This window comes from Pristiophorus japonicus, chromosome 1, assembly GCF_044704955.1.
Source record: "Pristiophorus japonicus isolate sPriJap1 chromosome 1, sPriJap1.hap1, whole genome shotgun sequence".
Taxonomy (NCBI): domain Eukaryota; kingdom Metazoa; phylum Chordata; class Chondrichthyes; family Pristiophoridae; genus Pristiophorus; species Pristiophorus japonicus.
Genome location: NC_091977.1, coordinates 400,491,121 through 400,515,580, shown reverse-complemented (window position 1 = coordinate 400,515,580; position 24,460 = coordinate 400,491,121). Strand labels below are relative to the sequence as shown.

At 47.3% G+C, this 24,460-nt stretch overlaps 1 long non-coding RNA gene across 1 annotated transcript in view; it reads left to right on the top strand.

Annotated features, from left to right (window-relative positions):
* The first annotated feature begins 18,839 nt into the window (after positions 1 to 18,839).
* Positions 18,840 to 24,460, top strand: part of LOC139259780 (uncharacterized) — a 101,171-nt gene continuing 95,550 nt past the window's right edge. The window contains exon 1 of the long non-coding RNA XR_011592655.1: positions 18,840 to 19,191. This is a non-coding gene — a long non-coding RNA (uncharacterized lncRNA). The remainder of the gene's footprint in view (positions 19,192 to 24,460) is intronic.

Genomic DNA, 24,460 nt, shown 5'->3' with positions numbered 1-24,460 from the left:
TGCCAACCAGTTCTCTATCCACGTCAGTACATTACCCCCAATACCATGTGCTTTGATTTTGCACACCAAACTCTTGTGCGGGACCTTGTCAAAAGCCTTTTGAAAGTCCAAATACACCACATCCACTGGTTCTCCCTTGTCCACTCTGCTAGTTACAGCCTCAAAAAATTCCAGAAGATTCGTCAAGCATGATTTCCCTTTCATAAATCCATGCTGACTTAGACCGATCCTGTCACTGCTTTCCAAATGCGCTGCTATTTCATCCTTAATGATTGATTCCAACATTACCGATGTCAGGCTAACCGGTCTATAATTCCCTGTTTTCGCTCTCCCTCCTTTTTTAAAAAAGTGATGTTACATTAGCTACCCTCCAGTCCATAGGAACTGCTCCAGAGTCAATAGACTGTTGGAAAATGATCACCAATGCATCCACTATTTCTCGGGCCACTTCCTTAAGTACTCTGAGATGCAGACTATCAGACCCTGGGGATTTATCGGCCTTCAATCCCATCAATTTCCCGAACACAATTTCCCGCCTAATAAGGATATCCTTCAGTTCCTCCTTCTCACTAGACCCACCATCCCCCAATACATTTGGAAGGTTATTTGTGTCTTCCTTCGTGAAGACAGAACCAAAATATTTGTTCAATTGCTGTGCCATTTCTTTGTTCCCCATTATAAATTTACCTGAATCCGAATGCAAGGGACCCACATTTGTCTTCACTAATCTTTTTCTCTTCACATATTTATAGACGCTTTTGCAGTCAGTTTTTATGTTCCCTGCTAGCTTCCTCTCGTACTCTATTTTCCCCCTCTTAATTAAACCTTTAGTCCTCCTCTATTGAATTCTAAATTTCTCCCAATCGTAAGGTTTGTTGCTTTTTCTAGCCAATTTATATGCCTCTTCCTTGGTCTTAACACTATCCTTAATTTCCCTTGTTAGCCACGGTTGAGCCACCTTCCCCGTTTTATTTTTACTTCAGACAGGGATGTACAATTGCTGAAGTTCATCCATGTGATCTTTAAATGTTTGCCATTGCTTATCCACCGTCAACCCTTTAAGTATCCTTTGCCAGTCTATTCTAGCCAATTCACGCCTCATACCGTTGAAATTACTTCTCCTTAAGTTCAGGACCCTACTTTCCGAATTAACTGTGTCACCCTCCATCTTAATAAGGAATTCTACCATATTATGGTCATTCTTCCCCAAGGTGCCTCGCACAACAAGATTGCTAATTAGTCCTTTCTCATTACACATCACCCAGTCTAGGATGGCCAGCCCTCTAATTGGTTCCTCGACATATTGGTCTAGAAAACCATCCCTAATACACTCCAGGAAATCCTCCTCCACCGTATTGCTACCAGTTTGATTAGCCCAATCTATATGTAGATTAAAGTCACCCATGATAACTGCTGTACCTTTATTGCACCGATCCCTTATTTCTTGTTTGATGCTGTCCCCAACCTTACTACTACTGTTTGGTGGTCTGTACACAACTCCCACTAGCGTTTTCTGCCCTTTGGTATTCCGCAGCTCCACCCATACCAATTCCACATCATCCAAGCTAATGTCTCTCCTTACTATTGCATTAATTTCCTCTTTAACCAGCAAAGCCACCCCGCCTCCTTTTCCTCTCTGTCTATCCTTCCTAAATGTTGAATACCCCTGGATGTTGAGTTCCCAGCCTTGGTCACCCTGGAGACATGTCTCCGTGATGCCAATTACATCATATCCGTTAACTGCTATCTGCGTAGTTAATTCATCCACCTTATTCCGAATACTTCTCGCATTGAGGCACAGAGCCTTCAGGCTTGTCTTTTTAACACACTTTTCCCCTTTAGAATTTTGCTGTAATGTGACCCTTTTTGTTTCTTTCCTTGGGTTTCTCTGCCCTCCACTTTTACTATTCTCCTTTCTATCTTTTGCTTCTGCCTCCATTTTATTTCCCTCTGTCTCCCTACATAGGTTCCCATCCCCCTGCCATGTTAGTTTAACTCCTCCCCAACAGTACCAGCAAACACTCCCCCCATTACATTGGTTCCAGTCCTGCCCAGGTGACGACTGGCCGGTTTGTACTGGTCCCACCTCCCCCAGAACCGGTTCCAATGTCCCAGGAATTTGAATCCCTCCCTTCTGCACCACTCCTCAAGCCACGTATTCATCTGAGTTATCCTGCGATTCCTACTCTGACTAGCATGTGGCACTGGTAGCAATCCTGAGGTTACTACTTTTGAGGTTCTACTTTTTAATTTAGCTCCTAGCTCCCTAAATTTGTCTCGTAGGACCTCATCCCATTTTTTTATCTATATCGTTGGTACCTTTATGCACCACGACAACTAGCTGTTCACCCTCCTTTTTCAGAATGTCCTGCACCCGCTCTGAGACATCCTTGACCCTTGCACCAGGGAGGCAACAACCGAGTAGCTCCATGCCGGCTTTGCGGAGGGAATCACAGGGCTCACCAGTGCCGCTTTAAAGACTGTGTGTGTAAAGGCTGAAGCACAAAGGGCCACCTCCAGCGAATGTGTAAAAGAAATATGACTCATTGTGTTGACCAAGAGTCTGCAGATGGCCATGAATCCAGCGCGGATTATGAAACGATAGTCAGAGAGGCAGCTCAGCCCCACGATGAGGTACATGACATGTTTACCATTGAGGATGGAAGTCGAGATAAATAACGTTCCAGTCTTCATGGTAGTGGACATGGGAGCGAGCCACTCAGTAATGAATCAAGAAGCCTTTGAGAGGCTATGGAACAATCAAACTGAACGACCCAAGTCGGTCCTAGTTCAGGCTAAGCTGCGCACCTACACCAATGAACTTATCCCAGTCCTTGGTTGTGCAGATGTAAAGGTACTCCATGATGGCGTGGTGCACAAGTTACCTCTGTGGATTGTCACAGGAGATGGACCAATGCTACTCGGAAGAAGGTGGATGGAGACGATGCTTTGGAGTTTGGAGGATTTCATTCCTCTAGCGATCGACATCCTCCGCGCTCAGAGGCAAAGAAGGCCCTCACCTGAGGGTGGACCCGGCACCAGAGAGCAGACCAGCACAGCACCCAAGGCACAGACTGCTCAACACGACTGCGTGGAGATGATCTAGCTGAGACGACCCGAACGCACCTTCCAGGCTCCAGTGGCAAGACTCGGGAGGAAGAAAATTGGATCCAAAGGCGACTTCCCAGCTTTGGTGGCAGAACCCGGGGAGAAGAGCATCACCACAGTCGACATCGTGGATGGAGGAAAGATGGCGCCCGAACCTAGAGGTGAGGCGCTGAAGAAAAAGATGGCAGCGGCCAGACCACGAGGTGCAGCGCTGATGGAGCAACACGTGGCACCAAACGGAGAAGAGGATTGGGGTAAAGATAGCAAGGCTCTCTTAAAGGAGGCCTGCAACCTACCACACTTAAAGGGACAGTTCCACATTCTCAATCAATGTAAGAGCAACTGTGGGTTAGATGTAAAACGTGCAATTGATGATCAGAGTTATGTACATGCAACAAGCAAGGAAAAGTCGCGCGATCGCGATCGGAGCTTCAGGTTATTTACAATGAGAATGAAACGTTGTGCGCTGTAGGATTTCAACTGCATTCAGTCAATGCAGCAGGTAAACAACCATCGGGAGCACACAGGTCCAGCAAGCTACCCAATGCTGTAGCCTGAGTCGCTGGGACCAAAGTTATGCACCATGGAGTGTGGCCACAAGCAGCCAATACATACAAGCTGCAGAGCAAGCGATCTCAGGAGGGCAACGGCACTAGTATCGATACCCTGCCCCTGATTGGCTCCACCTCTCAGGCACCCGATGGCACCAACCACCACGAGCCTGAAAGAGCAAACTGTGCTAAGGCGCAGCCCCCAGATCCTATTGCCACCAAAGCCATACCCAGTAATGAAGGGTCACTCGCAACAGTTCTCCCAAATGGTACCAAGACCAGCCAGGATCCCAAACCAAATAATGCTCAGGCAAGCGAGTCAGCAGTTCCCTGTGAACTGCTAGACGACTGCTCCTCGGAGCAGCAGCGACCCAGGGTGCAAGGAGAGGACAGGGAGGTCACAGGCATCTGTGAATCTGCCCGATGCTAGGAGCAAGGGCAAAAGCCCTGAGAGCAGGCAACTTGAGCCAACCGGGTTCCCACTGCCAGCACTGGGCACCGCGCCGCCACCAGACCACCTGGACATCATCCAGCATTTTTGGCACTAGTTTGTCCTCATGCACCGGCACTGATCCCAGCACTGGCTCCCAAGAATATTCCAAGCATGTACCATGAATACAATACTTTAAATGCAAATTTTTTTTTGGACTTGAATGTATAGGAATGTTATGAACCAACGGCACCATCTGTATGTTGTGGGGGTGGGGAGAGAATGGAGTGGTCATGGACACACAAACAGAAACCACCAGCACCTCTACTGCCAACGAAACACCACCCACTCACCCAAGATGGAAATGACCCACCAAGGGTCAACCAGGTAGAGCTAAGCCCAGAGCACAGTCAATGCAGAGGCGATTTGCACTAAAGGCTTGGGGGAGAGTGATGTCAGGTATCCTACATGGTTACTGCTTGTACTATTCCAAGGTGTGCCACCAGAGGGCATCGCAGTGGGAGACTTGTAGGTTACCTATACAGGTGTGCCAGGCCTAGTATAAAAGGCAGGCCACCAGGTGTGATCTTCACTCTGGAGTTATCAATAAAGGACTAAGGTCACTACAGTTTAAGTACAATACATTACCTCGTGGAGTCATTATCAGTGCAGCTAAAGACATAACACCCTCAGCAGTGCATCAAGCAAGGTGTCGTTAATGCGGGGCGGAGCCTTTGAGTGTCCTGAATCCAAATTTTGAAATTCTGTCTCTGTGCCAAGCCTCCCAACTCCTCCAAATTCCATCTTTAGATTGGCCCTTTAAATACTAGAGTTGAGTTTGTGTCATGCGCATGTTCAATGCCAAACCCGGAAATAAAATTATAATGAGGTGGCTGCAATAAAATGCTACAGACAGACATGCTGAAATTACGTCCAAGTTTTCCCATGTGATATCGGAACTGACTGCTCCCAATGTGCCTCGAAGTTAATATCGGGCCGTTGGAGTACATCACTCCCAACCCTGCAATTCAAGAAAGGAGGAAGAGAGAAAATAAGGAAACACAGGCCAGTTAGCCTGACATCAGTCATCAGGAAAATGCTGGAATCCATTATGCTGGAAGTGGTAACAGGGCATTTAGAAACTCATAATATTAGGCAGTGTCAACATGGTTTTATGGAAGGGAAATCTTATTTAACAAATTTATTAGAGTTTTTTGAGGATGTATCTAGCAGGGTAGATAAAGGGGAACCAGTGGATGTAGTATATTTGGATTTCCAAAAGGTTTTTGATAAGGTGCCACATAAAAGGTTGTTCGGTAAGATAAAAGCTCATGGGGTCGGGGGTAATATATTAGCATGGATAGAGGATTGGTTAACGGACAGAGAACAAAATGTAGGAATAAACGGGTCATTTTTAAGTTGGCAGGCTGTAACTAGTGGGGTGCTACAAGGATGGCCAACATGGAATTTAGGATCAGTAGTTAAAATCTACTGGGCCTCATTCTGCGAGGGGTGTGGGGTGAGGGGGTGGGGGGGCGGTGGCGGTGGGGTGAGGGGTCCTGGATGGTTTGCCGGCCACCTCGACCTTCGTCCACACGGCTCACACCTGGAGTTAAAATCCAGGCCCATATGTTCCATTCTTCATTTCTATTTCTGATAATTTTAGGACCCTGCATACTCATTTTTCCACCTTTCCTAATTGTGCAAATATTTACTTTAAAAGTGGTACTTGTAGTCGAGGTATGTGCGTTCTGTATTGTTGGACCATTGATATAATCATTGAGACAAATTGCCTGAGCATGAATTGTGACATAATACCTGTCCATATGTGGTATCGAACTTTTCTACTATAACAGCAACAATTGCTTGCATTTCTCTAGTGATCCTCAGATACAGTAAAATGGCTTGATACTTCTTCTTGAGGAAGACAACTATGAATGCCAAGCAGGAAGGAAAATGGAGAGGGTTGGTGGCGAGGGAAAACAAAGGCAGAATAGAAGGAAAGTGTTTTTGTGAAATATTTTAAGGCAAACGAGAGTTAGCAAGGGGGAGCGATCTAGGGAGAAAGCTTCAGAGAATAGGAGCCTAGTGGTTAAAAGAAAAGCCACCAATGGTGGAACAGGGCATAAATAGTAACCCATTGTCAGAGAAGCAGAGGGTACATATGGGTTGGAGCAGATTACATAGGAACAGGAGAAGGGCATTCAGCCCTTTGAGCCTGTTCCGCTATCCAATTAAATCATGGCTGATCTGCATCTTAACTCCATCTTTCACCTTGGTTATATAACCCTTAATACCCTTGCCGAACAAAAATCTTTCAATTGACCAAGCTCAACAGCTTTCTGGTGGAGTTTCAGATTTTCACTACTCTTTGCGTGAAGAAGTGCTTCCTGACATCACCCCTGAATGGCTTAGCTCTAATTATATGGTTATTCCCCCTTGATCTGGACTCGCCCACCAGAGGAAAGAATTTATCTCTATCTACTCGATAAACTCATTTAATCATCTTAAACACCTCAATTACATCATTGTTTAATCTTCTATACGCTCGGGAATACAAGCCTAGTCTATGTAACCTGTCCTCATAATTTAACCCTTTCAGCCCGGTATTATTCTGGTGAATCTGTCCTGCACCCCCTTCCAATGCCAGTATATCCTTCCTGAGATGTGGTGCCCAGAACTGAATGCAGTACTCTAAATGGGGTCTAACCAGAGCTTTATATAACTGGAACATGTCTTCCACTCCTCTGTATTCCAGCACGAGTGAGATAAAGGCCAACATTCCATTAGCCTTTGTATCTGTCCACTAGCTTTTAGTGATTTCTATACTTGGATCACTAAATCTCTCCGCTCCTCTACAGTTCCTAGCTTCTCTCCATTTAGAAATTACTCTGAGTTATCTTTTTTATGTCCAAAATGGATGACCTCACAATTCCTCACATTGAATTCCATCTGCCACAGATTTTCCCAATCACTTAACTAATGTAGGATGGGATGAGGCCATGGAGGGATTTGAAAGTGTGGACAAGAATCTGAAAGGTAATAGACTGGACATGGGGAGGCAGTGGAGCTAGAAGAGGGCAGTGGTGACGGGAGTGTCATACTTCATGCTGGTGAGGACATGGTCTGTGGTGTTTTAAATGAGCTGTATTTTGTAGAGGATTATGGCAAGAAGGCCAGCTAGCAACAATTGGAGAAGCTGAGTTTCAACATGATAAAGACATGGATGAAAATTTCAGCAGATGTGTGATGAAGGTTAAGGCAGAGGTGGGCAAAGCTGTGAAGGGAGAAGAAAGCACTTAGTAACAGAATGGATCTGGGGAAGAAACTCAATTTGGGGTGGAACAGGATACTCAGGCTCATCGCCACCTGAATTAGCCTGAGGTGCCAGCCAGAGCAGTCGGGGGAGTGAGTGATGGCTAGAGGCAAGTAAGTGCTGATGGGAGGTGAAGAGAATGGTTATGCTTTTGACAATATTTATCTGAAGGAAATTTTGGCTCATCCAGGTCTTAATTTCAGACAAACAGTTGGCGAGTGTAGCAACAGCCTTTGCTTTAATGATGGAGGCAGGGAGGTACTGTTGGGTGTCGTTGATCTGTATGTGGAAGATGATCCCATATCTCTAGATGATGTCACCAGACTTATGGGATTTTGAAGGACATAAGAACATAAGAAATAGGAGCAGGATTAGGCCATTTGGCCCATAGAGCCTGCTCCGCCATTCAATAAGATCATGGCTGATCTGATCATGGACTCAGTTCCACTTCCCTGCCCGCTCCTCATAACCCTTTACTCCCTTATCACTCAAAAATCTGTTTATCTCTGCCTTAAATATATTCAATGACCCAGCCTCCACAGGTCTCTGGGGCAGAGGATTCCATATATTTACAACCCACTGAGATCAGAAATTCCTCCTCATCTTAGTTTTAAATGGGCGGCCCCTTATTCTGAAACTATGTTCACTAGTTTTAGTTTCCTCTATGAGTGGAAATATCCTTTCTGCATCCACCTTGTCGAGCCCCCTCATTATCTTATGTGTTTCAATAAGATCCCCTCTCATTCTTCTGAACTCCAATGTATATAGGCCCAACCTACTCAACCTATTTTCATAAGTCAACCCCTTCATCTCTGGAATCAACTTAGTGAACCTTCTCTGAACAGCCTCCAATGCAAGTATATCCTTTCTTAAATTCGGAGACCAAAACTGTACGCAGTACTCTAGGTGAGGCCTCACCAATACCCTGTACAGTTGTAGCAGGACTTCTCTGCTTTTATACTCTATCCCCCTTGCAATAAAAGCCAACATTCCATTTGCCTTCCTGATTACTTGCTGTACCTGCATACTAACTTTTTGTATTTCATGAACAAGGACCCCCAGGTCCCTCTTTACTGCAACACTTTGCAATTTTTCTCCATTTAAATTGTAATTTGGTTTTCTATTTTTTCTGCCAAAGTGGATAACCTCACATTTCCCCACATTATACTCCATCTGCCAGATTTTTGCCCACAGATACTGCCTGTCTATATCTCTTTGCAGATTTTTTGTGTGCTTCTCACAATTTGCTTTCCCACCCATCTTTGTATCATCAGCAAACTTGGCTACATTACACTCGGTCCCTTCATCCAAGTCATTAATATAGATTGTAAATAGTTGAGGCCCCAGCACCGATCCCTGCGGCACCCCACTAGTTTCCCAATCCAATCCCCATCAGTCTTGGCCACATTGTATGCCCTGGTTTTCAATTTGACACCATCCCTTATTTCCTTAGTTATCCATGAATGGTTATCCCTTCTCTTACAATCTTTCCTTCTCATTGGGATATATTTTTGTTGCGAATTAGGAAATATCTCCTTAAATATCTGCCACTGCTCATCAACCACCCCACACTTTAATTTATTTTCCCAGTCCACTTTAGCCAACTCTGCCTTCGTACCTTTGTAGTCTGCTTTATTTAAGCTTAGGACAATGGTTTGCGAGCCAACTTTCTTACCCTCCAACTGAATTTGAAATTCAACCATGTTATGGTCACTCATTCCTAGAGGATCCTTTACTAGGAGATTGTTTATTAATCGTGTCTTATTACACAGTAGCAGATCTAAGATAGCCTGCTCCCTGGTTGGTTCCGCAATGCACTGTTCAAAAAAACTATCCCAGAAACACTCTATGAACTCTTACTCAAGGCTACCCTGGCCAATTTGCTTTGTCCAATCAATATGAAGGTTAAAATCGCCCATGATTATTGCCATTCCTTTTTTACAAGCCTCTATTATTTCTTGATTTATACTCCGTCCTACAGTGTAGCTACTGATAGGGGTCTATAGACTACACCCACCAGTGACTTTTTCCCCTTATTATTCCTTATCTCCACCCAAACTGATTCAACATCTTGATCTTCTGAGCCAATATCGTTTCTCACTAATCACTGGTCCCATCCTTTATTAACAGAGTTACTCCACCTCCTTTTCCGTTCTGTCTGTCCTTCCGAATTGTCAAATACCCCTAATATTTAGTTCCCAATCCTGGTCACCTTGCAACCATATTTCTGTAATGGCTATCAGATCATACCCATTTGTATCTATTTGTGCCGTCAATTGATTTAGTTTGTTACAAATGCTACGTGCATTCAGATAAAGGATATAGAGCCAGTGCCAGCAGATAGAGACAGGGTGATAATATTGACAAGCATGAGGGTGAGGAGGTGAAGCTGAGTCTTCAGGAATTGGGATGGGAAGGATTCAACAGAGCAGGTGGCGAGCTTCATAGAAGAGGTGTGTACAATGAGGCAGAGAAGGTGATAGGACATTAGATAAATGAAAGTTCAATTAGGAGGAGTACAGGAAGGAGTGCTGGGAGTTGAGGGGGGTCATGGGAAGGAAGGTGGGGCCTGAGAAGGCAATTGCACCTATAGGATGGCCTTTATTTTGGACAGGAAAATATACAAGACTTTCTTGCATTTTGTATCCCAGTTGATGACTAGGAGAACAGGGGAGAGAAGTTGCAAGAGATGGTTGGTGGCGGAGAAGAGGGGTTTGGAGTTGTTCCTGCTCTTCAAAGCCATAGTAGCTTTAACTATGGAGAGAGAAAGAGATGCTACAGCTTGACGTAGTCCAGCCAGAGTTGCTAGTGAAGAACCAGGTTATGAGGCCCATGAATTTGAGGTTGTTATTGTACCAGGGAGAGCAGTGGAGGTGGGAGACAATACAGGATTAAAGGGGTGGTTAAGTATCGTCCAGTCACACTCTTGAGGCAGGATGTCCTCTGACATGGCCTTTTTCTAGAAAGTGAAAAGGAAATGCAACTGTAAGACAGGCTGTTGGTCTTGGAGTCTTCTAGTTGCTCTAGGCCTGAAGATCTGTTGGGAGACTGCAAGGTAAAGGAAGTATTTACTTTTATGGCTTCCTTCCCTTGCCTTGCTGCTTGTCCCTCACAGACCATCCGATCTGAGGGGGTCCCAGGTTCATGGCCCATTGCCAGCTTCTTTTGATGCCCCTAAAAGTGATTGCCTTTTGGAAGCAAGGGGAGGAAATTGAGGAACGAGGGCTGGGAATGACCCCGTTCAACTCATTATCATGGCTGTTCTTGGCCAGTGCAATATCTAGGCCAATATTTTTGTTAGTTTAGGTTAGATTTTCCAAATGGATTGGAAAATGGGTCCGAGCTCAGTGCTTATCAAAAATCTGCCTGATTTGGCTCATGCTCTATTTTTTAATATAATTTCCAAGTCAGTGAAAATGCACACTCATTTTTGGGCAGGCACATGCAAACAAGGAAATAATGAAGTGGTATTTCATATATCAAATGTTCTTTCATTTCTACCTCATTTATGCTAGCTCCTGTTCTTGCCTGCATCAAAAGGTCTCCAAGGTTGCTTGACACTGTCGAAAAGGTATAAGTGAATATAAAGGGAGGGAGAGGGTTCAGGTAGGGGTAAATTTATGTCTGAAGCGAGAAGTCAAGACTGTAGAGCAGAGGGTAAAAACAAGTAGATTGTGTCAGGAAGCAACAGAGGGGGAAAAATGGGTACCTACACAAGAAATTGGTGTTACCACCCCCGAAAGGAAATGGGGTGTAAAATAAAGCACTCCACTTTGTTTCTGGAGCGGTAGCAGGGAGGACACATGGGAGCGGGGTGCAGTGCTACCGTGTAAATGGGGCTCTTCCCATAATTAAGAGGAAGGGCCCAAGCTGCAAAACTCTGAATTTCAAAAAGGGACCTACCTGGACCACCAGGGAGCAGGGTTGCCATGCCAACAGTCAGCACTCGAGCAGAGTGCCACTCTGACCGATCGCGGCACAGACCTTACATTCAAAGCGCCAATGGGGCACACCAAAAAATTGGATCTTTTTTTTCAAAAGCACTACACCCCCCCTTTAACTATCACCCCGCGAGTGGCCAGCCATGGAGGGATCTGAAAACAAGGATGAGAATTTTAAAATCGAGGCATTTCTTAACTAGGAGCCAATGTTGGTCAATAATCACTGGGGAGATGGGTGAGCGGGACTTGGTGCAAGGGCTGCAGAGTTTTTGGATGACCTCAAGTTTATGGATGGTAGAACTAGGGAGGTCGGCTATGAATCCATTGGAATAGTTAAGTCTAGAGGTAATAAAGGCGATGATGAGAGTTTCAGCAGCAGATAAGGGGGAACCAATGGATTTGCATACTTGGATTTTCAGAAGGCATTCAATAAGGTACACAAGTGGATGCTACACAAGATTCGGGATCATGGATTGGGGGCAATATATTAACATGGATAGAGGATTAGTTAACGGACAGAAAACAGAGAGTAGCAATAAACGGGTCATTTTTGGGATGGCAGGGTGCAACTAGTGGAGTGCCGCAAGGATCAGTGCTTAGGCCTCAGCTATTTACAATCTGTATCAATGACTTAGATGAGGGGACTGAGTGTAACGTATCCAAGTTTGATGACAATACAAAGCTGTGGGAAAGTAAACTGAGGAGGATGCAAAGAGGCTGCAATGGGATATAGACAGATTAAGTGAGTGGGCAATAACGTGGCAGATGGAGTATAGTCTGGGGCAGTATGAAATTATCGACTTTGATAGGAAGAATAGAAAAACAAAATAATTTTTAAAAGGTGAGAGACTAGTAAATGTTGGTAGCAGAGATATTTGGGTGTCCTTATACACAAATCACAGAAAGTTAACATGCAGGTACAGCAAGCAATTAGGAAGGCAAATGGTACGTTAGCCTTTATTGCAAAAGGGATTGGAGTATAAGAGTAAGGAAGTCTTGCTGCAATTATATATGGCTTTGGTGAGACTGCACCGGGAGTACTATGTACAGTTTTGATATACTTGCCTTGGAGGGGGTGCAATAAAGGTTCACGAGATCGATTCCTGCGGGCTGCCCTATGAGGAGAGATTGAGTATATTCTCTGGAGTTTAGAAGAATGAGAGGTGATCTCATTGAAACATATAAAATTCTGAGGGCGACTGACAGGATAGATGCTGAGAATTTGTTTCCTCTGGCTGGAGAGTCTAAAGCTAGGGGTCATAGACCCCGATATTGGTGGCCTTACTGCCCACTACCGCCTGCTGCCGCCGACTGCCGCAGAGTTTTGCTGCCGGTCTCCTGTGCCATTTTCCACGTGGGCTGGAGCAGGCGGGGGGGGGGGTGGGGGGGGATTACCACTGGGAACCACCCGCTGACGTCCCCTGGAGGCCAAGTAGCGTAAGTGGCCTCCCGCCCGCCGAGCTGCCAGATTGGTGCGGGCGGGAGTCGGCGCCAGCAGGGGGAAGGACCACTGCCTGGAGGCTGGTCTAACCCCGATGGTAAGTACGAAGAATGGAAAAAAAGGTTAGTGAACATATTAGAAACATTTTTTTTACAGCGATTTACCTGGATGGGGTCCCCTGAAGGTGTTGCGGTGTTTCTTTTGCTATGATTTTTATTTGCAGGTCTTCAACCCTCCCTGGGCCCGACTCCATCCTCGGCGGCACTTGAGTAGCGAGTGCATTTGCTGCTGAGATTGAGAACTCCCGTCCACTGCCGCCCAGATTGATGGCGTAAGCTGTAATTTGGCTGCCGGGTGGTACTGCCATCTCTTTTAGAGGAATCTTCCTGGCAAAGTACTGCGCGGTCTCTCGGCGTCCATCGGCAGTCCTTTGGACGGCACTTGGGTGGGCCTTGGCTTCGACCGAATTCGGGTCCATAGTCTCAGGATAAGGAGTCAGCCATTTAGGATTGAGATGAGGAGAAATTTCTTCACTCATAGGGCTGTGAATCTTTGGAATTCTCTACCCCATAGGGCTGTTGATGCTCTGTCAATGAATATATTCAAGACTGAAATCAATAGATTTTTGGGCACTAAGGGAATCAAGGGATATGGGGAACCGGTGCCATGCTTAAACGCGCAGTGGCAGCAAGTGGGTAGGAGTTTGGAGCAGGATTAAAATCATGGCAGGAGGGCTGGCAGGCAAGCATTGGGCAAACTATTTTTCTGATTCTGACCTGGGGCTATGCCTGAGTAAGATGGAGCAGAGGAGGAATGGTCTGTTTGGGGTGGGCAGCAAGTGATCCCAAAAGGCTGTGGCATGCATCATGTGGAAGGAGGTAGAAATTACAATGTTAACTAAATGAATCCCCGTTTCCTTGATGACTCCAGAGAAGGTAGTTAGGCAAGTTGACGGCCCCTTGAGGGCTGCATAATTGAATAAAATTATTAAATTGCTGCTCAAATGCACAAGTTATAAGCAGTTGTATGGATTCACAGCTTCAACTCTTAAATAACATCCGATTAGATCTGCTACTGCAGCCACAAATACCTACTTAATGCAAGTGTAGATAATGTTAGTGCAAATCAGACACAAATGACAGAATTTCGGACAGGTCACATGATCCCTCATTACCCCATGGTATGGAATCATCTGAGAAAGAGACAGTCACTTCTTGTTCTCACTCGCACTTCTGGTGGAATTTTTAATGGATGTTAAAAGGATCGTAGAATTTGGTCCAGATGCTATTATCAAGTTGACACACTAGTTGTGGAATTGGAGCTTGGAAAGAATAATCAGGAGACCAAATTTAGCTGCTTGAAGCTAGATGAGGTCGAAGTGAACCAAGTGATAGAAATTGGTGAGATCATCAGTGCACTAAATATCACCAGCTGATATCCATGAAGATAATGGGGCCGAAACTGATCAACTTACCGCCCTCTGCTGTCGACGTTCCTCTGCAACATCTGCCCAGTGCCACTTTCGACGTGGCCTGGAGTGAGCGGGAGGGGAGAACCGCCGGGAAGCGCCCGCTGATGTCAGCGGATGGCCAAGTGATGTAAGTAGACTCCCACCCACCAAGATGCTAGATTGGTGCGGACAGAAGAACAGGGGTGGACCGCTGGCTGGAGGCTGATCTGTCCCTGATGGTAAGTCGGAAGATCGTGGAAAAAACATTCGTGAACATTTTTTATTTGTTTTTTTCCACAGCGACTTAACTTGATGGGATCCCCTAAAGATCTTCCGATAGTTTTAAAATTCTTTGTTAATGATTTTTATTTTTAGGTCTTCGACCCTCCATGGGCCCGACTCCATCCTCGGTGGCATTTGGGTGGCAAGCCCCTCTGCCGCCGAGAATGAGAGCTCCCGCCGGCTACTTCCCAGATTGGTGGCATAATTCCCTCGTTTGCTGCCCACCAACCTTCGAGGGACCTTGGTGATGAAATTCCTGCCGAAAGTACCGTCCGGTATCTTGCTGGCCATCAGCGGCACTTTGGGCGACACTTGGGCGGGCGGAGGCCTTGACCAAATTCGGCCCCAATGAAACTGTGCAGATGGCAGTGTCCATAATTGCTAAAAGCAATTAATGTCATAAATGTCAATTACATAATCCGTCCAGTCTGCATGTTTTTGCACTGGAAAATTGGAAGATTTTCAGGTCTTTTATTTCTCAATCAATTTTGGGATTTTTTTTTCCTTCTTCTTGCTAATGACTTCCCCACCTGCCTTTGTACCAGTTCCTGCAAGTCTGTCATTTTCCTTTTCACTGTTTCAGACAGGGCAGAATGGTTTTCCTAGTGTGAATTCTCCTGTATCTTTGCTTTTATAGAAGAGGAAAAATAACAGAGGGATGTCAGGTTGATTAGTCAGGAGTCAGGACCAGCAATGCATGTCAATACCTCCACACCAGAGCAGATGTGTTTCTACCTCCAGAGCGGTGTTTACAGAGGGTTTGCTTTACAAATGGAGCCATCATTGAATTAGGTCACATGCTGCAACCTGACTTAACATGAATTTCTAACATAGCCACCATATTGCCAGTGACTGTTAAGGACACAACCATCCTTAACTTTTTTGCCAGGGGGTCATTCCATGCTGCCACTGGGGTATCACTAACATTAACCAATCAGCAGTGGAGAGATGCATTAAATGACTTGCTTAATGTCATCCCCTAGGTCAATAGGAAAGTATTCCCTATATGCAGGTTATTAGCAGATTGTTTACCTGGAGAGGCAAGTCTCTGGGTGACTTCTGAGAGATCAAGGCTGTTTTCTTCTGCCATGGTTGATGATATCTCGGTTTATGCAACAGAGTAAGAATTTTGCACACCACTGGCATATTGAAAGTGCATTTCAGGTGCATGGATTGATCTGGGATTGTCCTGTAATATAGTCTTGATAAGATCTCAAGGATGGTGGTTATGTGCTACATGCTGCACAGCTTTTACTTACCAAGAAGCCTCATCATTAATAAACACCCATGACGTCCCCCACAAACAGTAAACATATTTTGAAAAAAAAACCTCCGCCCCCCCAACCTGCCAACAAATCTACCTGCGACCACCGCCTCTCTCTCCCACCCCCCACACCTCATCCCCAAATGTTTTTGGCATCGCCCCAACCCTGCCCGAGTTGGGACCAGTGCGTTGTGCAGCAGGGTGCCCCGAGTGCTGCTGCTGTAGGGGGGGTGATGGTGGCAGCGCCATGTGTGGGGAATCTGACCCGTCTTCAGAGTCAGAAGTATTGCCATGTTCCTGACTCCCATGTGCTGTCGGCAGTGGTGGTATGACAGCTTGGGATTCAGTGTCGTACACCGATTCCAACGGCTGTCACATGGCATCAATGGAATCAGAGATTCATCGCATCACCGCAACCAGCGCCGCCGTGTCCTCCGATTGGCGCGCTAAATTGGGCTGCGATGTTTCTGGCTAGTCCACCAATTGCCTGGAGGAGCTCTCGATCTATGTCGATGCTCGCCCTAGACAGCGCAACCATGCCTCCTGCTGAGCCCCGAGCCTCCTGTGAGCCGAGAGTCCCAAGCTTCGGCATTGGCGGGGGGGGTGGGGGGGAGTGGTGGCGGGGTGGGGCGGATGGAGAGAGAGAGAGCCTTGGGGGGAAGAGCGAGAGGCTGTGGCGGGGGGGAAGAGAGAGAGAACCTGGAGGGTGGCGGGGGGGAGTAGAGAGGCTGGGGGGGGGGGTGAGAGAGAGCCTGGGGGGGAGGGCGGGGGGGAGAGAGACAGGCTGGGGGGGGAGAGAGAGGCTGGGGAAGAGAAAGGCTGGGGGGAGAGAGATACACAAGGGGGGGCGGGTGTTCATAGGGGAGAGAGGGAACTCAGCGAAGACGGGTCACGTTCTTCCAACCCCCTACAAGGGATATCGTTGGAGTGGATGATATCCAGAAGTCATGACACTGTCACTATTCACTTCATAACTAATAAACCTGTTAACAATCTGTACACAATGCCCCATCTATGGTGGGGGGGTGGATGTACTTGTGCTGGGGTAAGGCACTTTGGCTGGGTGAGGCATGTACTTGGACTGGGGTAAGGCACATTGGCTGGCCCTTGCTGTCTTCTGGAGAGCTCTGTTCTCTGTCCCTTCAGGAAGTCAAAGTAGATCGAGTTACAATTTGCAAAATCAGCAAGACCTTGGGATGGGTGGTTCCAGTGACACATTCCTGTGAAACTTCAGGGTGTGGCTTATCCTCCAAGGGGACCAATCAGAAACAAAGGGTGGAGCATGGCAGCCATTTTGGCAGTACAAATAAACGCGTCCATAAGATAATTGCTCTCGTACTAGTACCCACCCCCAATGCCTTTCAACACTGTCCCATTAATGCACTGTTAGCATGCAAGTAAGTGATGCATGATGAGCACATCTTATTAATTACAGGAAGACAATATAATAACATCGTTTATAGTAATAATGTGTAACACCAAGTTTACCAAGCATTACAAAATCACAATATGGCAGTTTTACACTTTAAGTAATGAGTCGGTGCATGATTAAAGTTATTAAAGTTATTACTTATTCTTGCGGCAGAAACAAGGTCGTTTCAGCGCTTGCGGCACTGGATTGGCCCCTGACGGATCTGGGCAGCCGAGGTCACTGCCTCGGCAATCTCTGCCCATATTCTCTGATAAATGGGGGGCTGGGTTTGCCACGGCCACCCCGAGTCAATTGGTCCCACCATGCCTCCACTTCGTGGACTTAAGGCAGCTTGGGAGTCCACGGTGAACCCTTTTGCCCTCTTCCTCCCTCCCACCTTTGCCTCGGCCTCGACCATCAACTGATCTTCCATTATAATATTTTTTAATAGTAATATTATTTATTTATGATAATATGAGTATGTTTTTAATATTATAGTATGCAATATAATATTTAGCACACAAGAGCTATAGTATTCAATATAATATTTAAGCTACCAAGATTTCAAGATAGGCTGCTTCTAAGCAATTTCTCTTCGCCCTCTCTATACCCCTCCCTACTTCCACTGCGCATGCGTGGGCTGACACCTGACCTCCGAAACGCAGGAACCGCCCCCCCCCCCCCCCGCCACAAAAAACGGGCATGCACAGTAAGGGCGTTGCAACAGAAGCCAGCCTTACACGAGGGATGTATACCGCTCACTACGGCCTGCTACCGCCGGGCACAAAAAGCCAAAACGAGCAGCTTTTGATCTAGGTGGTAATCGGGCAGTATTGAAAACTTAATAAGTTCATACCGCCCAATTACCGTCGAGATACGGGCAGTAACGGTAGGAAATGGAAAGTCTAGCCCCAAGAGCTGTAAATGCACTGGTCATTGCATCAAGTGCCAGCACCTCACATTATGGGGTGCTCAAGCATACTCAGTGCTGAGCGCGCTGACAGTCTGCGTACCTACCATGTGCTGGGCTCTTTAAAGGCCGAGTTTGTATACAAGTTAGAGGATCATAACTTAGTAAAAGCTTCTAAACAGCACTTCAAATATTCAGCCTTGTCTAATCTCGTGATTGTGGGCGAGATTTCTTTCAAAATCTTCTTCTTCCCCCCACCTCATAAAACTGAGCACAGGGGTAAGGGGAGCCCTGGGATGTGCCCTACTCAAGTAGGTTTCTTAAAATAATGTTTTTGTTTTATTTTTACATTTTTAGTTACCATTTTCTTTATTTTCTTGTTTTTGCTGGGTGGTCCTCCATTTTTGCATTATTGCTTTTTCCACATGCCAATACTTAGGATCATCATTCTTGATTACTGGGTTTGAAATCACGGGTTCGATTTTAACCTCAGGTGGGGAGTTATGTGTAAAAATTGCAAACGTTGTACAAAATTTGATAGTCAGGCTATGTTAACTCCTCGGCCTCTTTAACATGCTGCAGGTTCATGTACAGGAAGCGGGTAGGAAGCAGCTGCTGTGTGAAGGTAGATTTGGGGAAGGGAGTTCGGGGAGGGTCTCACAGCAAGGAAGGGCAGGGAGTCAGAGGCAGGGAATGTCATGACTTGCCTTGTGCAACCTGGAGGCGCTCCCCTGCTTCTCCTGCCCCACAAAGGAAAGTTAAAAAAATTAAGGGCTGGATTTTCTGGTCCTTTGTGCTCTGTGTTTCGCCCTGGAGCAGCGTGAAAGGCGGCATTGAGGTCTCCTGTGCCCCGTCGCGATCCTCCGGTCCGGTTTTGCGACGCCGCTGAGCAGCACCGCCAGGAACAGCTGCACCGGGTGTGCACTGTCTCTCGTGGCAACACCGGCAGTATAAAAAACACCGGCAGTATTTTGGACTTTTGGCCGATCTGTCCGCCCAGAAGTGTGCCCGCAATGACCGCCTGGGGAATCCGTGCCGTGCGGTGCAGCACAGCCGGCGGCACAGAGGAAGGTAAAGTACTCCAAAGGTAAGTGCGCGTGTTCTTTTAATTTTTTTAGCGATTTGTGTTGTGGTGTGGGCAATGTTTTTTTTAAAAAGGTTCCCGCCACCCGCCTCCCGCCTCCCCAGTTCGCTCTCGGAGCGCACACGGCCAGGCACTTTAGTTCATGAGTTTCCCATCCTTGCGCCATGAAAAGTGTACAACGCCTCAATTAGCGCTGTGCCCCCTGACGCAGGGCCCAAATGCCGAAACTTCCTGACCAAAGCGCAAACTATTCCCAGCTGGTAACCTTCCTGTCCCGCCTCCGTTTTCGCCCCAAAAACAGAAAAGCCTAACATCCAGCTGTGGTTATGTGGTTTGGGTCTTTTCACCTTCCCAACAGGTCCTTAATCTCCAGCCTGGTGAGAAAGCTATGGTGACTTCCCCACTTCGGCCTGAGTTAAAAATGCAGCCCGTTTAAAAAAGGATCCCGCTGGCTGTGGGTGGGCGGTTTAGCCATCCATTCAGAAGCCTGAGTAAAGAAAGAAATACTTGCATTTATAGAGCACCTTTTGCGATCACTGGACATCTTAAAACGCTTTACAGCCAATTAAGTTACTTTTGAAGTGCAGTCACTGTTGTAATGTGGGAAATGCAGCAGCCAATTTGCATACAACAAGCTCCCACAAACAGCAATGTGATAATGGCCAGATAATCTGTTTTAGTTATGTTGATTGAGGGATAAATATTGGCCAGGATACCGGGGATAACTCCCCTGCATTCTTCAAAATAGTACCATAGGATCTTTTGTGTCCACCTGAGAGAGCAGACGGGGCCTCAGTTTAACGTCTCATCTGAAAGTCGGCACCTCCAACAGTGCAGTACTCCCTCAGGACTGCAAGCCTAGATTTATGTCCTGGAGAGGGACTTGAACCCACAATCTTCTGACTCAGAGGCACGTGTGCTACCCACTGAGCCACAGCTGACAGAAAAGTCATGGTCGGTGAGATACGGGCAGCTTTCCAGCTGGTAAGTAACCCAGGGCATTTTAACTACCCACCTGCATGGTTTCTGCAAGCTGGATAGGGCTAAAATTATCCCACTCAAAAAAAGCTTTGAGGGTTGCGAACGTGCAAGGCGAAACACATTCATCCTTTATCTGTGAAAAGGTGGCATCAGCTGGACTTTGCACAGCTATCAGTGAGTGGCAGAGTCCTATCATGTACAATGCCGTGTCGGCATATCAAGCCCACAGCCCTCATGAAAGGGTTTGTACTCTGTAGTGTCCTTACACACTACTATAAATTCACACGAGGCACATTCTGCAGACAAGGTCACTCTGTGACCTGTACCTTTATTCACAGGACCAAGAAGTGATGACCCTGCGTGGGACCTCCCTTTATATACCTGGATGACCAGGTGAGGAGTGTCTCCCACAAGTTCACCCCCTGTGGCCAAGGTGTGCATTTCTTAGGTGTATACAGTATGCAGTGTTGTAACACGAAGGTTACAGTTACATGAAGGTTACATACATGACATCACCTCCCCCCCAAAGTCTTATGGGGTCAAAGATTAAGTTTTTCAGGCGGTCGACGCTCTCTCGTTGAGCGCCGCAGTTGGGGCTCTGGTTGTTGAGCCTTGGCATGCGTCTGTCACCTGTGGTGATTCCGGCTCGTCTGGGCTGACCGCAGGGACTGTGCATGCTGCTGACGGTTCTTGTTGCTCGTTCACTGGCGGTGGTGTGGGCAGCATCTCATCATCTTCCTCAGGTTCCTCAGTGTCTATGCTGAACCTTTTTTTTTACTTGGTCCAGATGCTTGCGGCATATCTGTCCATTGTTAAGTCTGACCACTATGACCCTATTCCCCTCTTTACCAATTACAGTACCCTCAAGCCACTTGGGCCCCAAAGCGTGATTAAGAACAAATACAGGGTCATCGATTTCTATACATCTCTCCTTTGAGTTACGGTCATGGCACTCATTTTGGGACTGGGGCTTGCCCTCAACAATGTCTGACAAGACTGGATGAATGAGGGATAGCCGAGTTTTAAGTGTACGTTTCATGAGTAATTCCGCGGGCGGGATTCCCGTGAACGAATGCGGTCGGGACCTATAGGCCAGCAGGAGGCGCGATAGGCGGCATTGAAGGGAGGGTCCTTGAATCCGGAGCATGCCTTGCTTTATGATTTGGACTGCACGTTCCATCTGGCCATTGGAAGCCGGCTTGAACGATGCTGTCCTTACATGTTTGATGCCATTACCCGACATGAATTCCCGGAATTCACAGCTAGTGAAACACGGGCAGTTGTCGCTAACCAGGATGTCCGGCAAGCTGTGGGTCGCAAAGACCGCACGCAGACTCTCCACAGTGGCGGATGTCGTGCATGAATTCAATATGATGCACTCGATCCATTTCGAGTACGCATCAACAACAATGAGGAAAATTTTTCCCATGAACGGACCCGAGTAGTCTATGTGAATATGTGACCATGGCCTGGTGGGCCAGGGCCACGGGCTGAGTGGGGCCTCCCTGGGGGCATTGCCCAGCTGGGCACACGTCGTGCACCTGTGAACACAGTGTTCCAGGTCTGAGTCAATTCCCGGCCACCATACATGTGACCGGGCAATGGCCTTCATTAGCACGATGCCTGGATGCTCGCTGTGGAGTTCCCTGATGAATGCTTCCCTTCCCTTCTGGGGCATGACTACCCGGCTGCCCCGTAGTAGGCAGTCGGCTTGGATGGAGAGCTCATCCATCCGTCTGTGAAACGGTTTGACCTCCTCGGGGCATGCTCCGTGTGCGGGTGCCCAATCCCCAGTCAGGACACATTTCTTAATCGAGGATAGGAGGGGATCTCTGTTGGTCCAGATTTTGATCTGGCAGGCTGTGATGGGAGAGCCTGCGCTGTCAAAGGCATCAACAGCCATGACCATCTCAGCGCTTTGCTCCGCTGCCCCCTCAGTGGTGGCCAGTGGAAGCCTGCTGAGCGCGTCTTGCCGGTGTCGTATGGTGTAGTCATACGCAGCCAGCGTGAGAGCCCATCGCTGTATGCGAGCATTGACAGCTTTGCTGTCTGACAACAGGGATGTTAACGGCTTGTGGTCCGTTTCTAACTTGAACCTTCTGCCAAAAAGGTACTGCCACATCTTTTTCACCCTGAAGACACATGCGAGTGCTTCCTTTTCAACCATCCCATATCCCCTTTCTGCTTGGGAGAGTGACCTGGAGGCATAAGCCACAGGTTGGAGTTGGCCCTCATCATTACTCTGCTGCAACACGCACCCAACCCCATAGGATGATGCATCACATGTCAAAACCAATTTCTTACAGGGGTTGTACAGGGTCAACAGCTTATTAGAACAAAGCAGGTTCCGCGCCCGATTGAAAGCCCATTCCTGACAGTCCCCCCAAAACCAATCGCAACCCTTACGCAGGAGCACGTGTAGCGGCTACAACAATGTGCTTAAGTTCGGCAGAAAGTTCCCGAAATAGTTCAAGTGTCCCAGAAATGAACGCAACTCCGATGTGTTGCCGGGCCCGGGTGCACGACGAATCTCCTCCGTTTTGGATTCGGTAGGCCGGATCCCGTCTGCGGCAACCCTCCTGCCCAAAAACTCGACCTCTGGGGCCAAAAACACACACTTGGACTTCTTTAGTCGCAGGCCTACCCGGTCCAGTCAGCGTAGCACCTCCTCCAAGTTGTGGAGATGTTCCTCGGTGTCTCGACTCGTGATAAGGATGTTGTCCTGAAATACGATTGTTCCGGGGATGGATTTGAGCAGGCTTTCCATGTTCCTTTGAAAGATAGCGGCCGCTGATCGAATGTCAAACGGACACCTGTTGTAGACAAACAGTCCCTTGTGCATAGTGATGGTGGTCAGAAGCTGGGATTCTTCAGCCAGTAGGCTGAAGTGAGGTCCAACAGCTTGCCGCCTGTCAGCGTGGCAAAAGGATCCTCTGCTCTCGGAAGCAGGTATTGGTCTTGTAGTGGCCTTGTAGTCGCCACAGATCCTGACCGAGCCATCCGTTTTTAGGGCAGGGACAATGGGGCTTGCCCAGTCGCTGAATTCAATGGGCGAAATTATGCCCTCTCTTAGCAACCTGTCCAACTCACTCTCAATTTTCTCCCGCATCACATATGGCACAGCTCTGGCTTTGTGGTGCACTGGTCTGGCATCCGGGGTGATGCGTATCACTACTTTGGTACCTTTGAAAGTCCTGACACCAGGTTGAAATAGTGACTCAAATTTCTGTAGGACCTGTGAGCATGAACTTCGCTCCACAGATTAAATGGCGTGCACCTCCCCCCACATTTCCAGTTCATCTCGGCTAGCCAGCTCCTTCCCAAAAGCGCGGGACCATTTCCCGGGACAATCCAGAGTGGCAGCCGGTTCTCTGATCCATTATGTGTGACCACCAACATTGCACTGCCTAATGATCTCTTTGGTGTACGTCCGTAACTGCGTGTCAATGCGTTCTAGTTTGGGTCTGCTAGCTCTGAGTGTCCATAGTTTCTCGAATTGTTGGACACTCATAAGTGACTGGCTGGCCCCTGTGTCCAGCTCCATGCGCACTGGGATGCTGTTTAATAGGACTTCATCATCATAGGTGGCGTTTTGGTATATGAGCTGTGGATGTTTGCCACATGAACCCGCTGAACTTCAGCGTCCATTGCTTTGTGCCAAGCATCAACCTGCCTTGCAGACCCCTCTTCTGGTTCATCTGCCTCGTAAACCAGCCTCGCTACGGGCTTCCTGCACATTCTGGCTAAATGTCCACTGAAGTTACAATTTCTACAGATAAATTGTTGAAACTTACAGGTTTTTGCAGCATGTCTGCCCCCGCACCTCCAGCATGAGCTGAGATTGTTGTGAACAAAAGAGCTGTTACCAGGCATTCCTCTCTGATTATCTCTTTGATTACTCTTGAGCACTCTGTTAATGGGTGTCAATGGCCCCATCCCGGGACGCATTTTCCACTGTGATGGTATAAATGTCCGTTCAACCTGCCATTGTCTCTGTTGAGGACCCACTCTGGAGTCTGTTGCTGCCTGGGTCGTGTCAAATTGCCCTTGCCTGCCTGCGGGGTTCTGAGTCGCATTTACCATATTAACTCCCTGCTCCATTGTGTTTACAATGTTAACTCCATGATCCATTGCCACGTTGGAAGCAGAGTTGTGCACGTATATTATCTTGGTTTCCTCCTCCCCCGCCATGAAGGTCTGAGCCATCAACGCCGCCGCTTCCAAGGTCAAGCCCTTGGTCTCAATTAGCTTTCTGAAAATCCCGGCATGACCAATGCCCTCAATGAAGAAA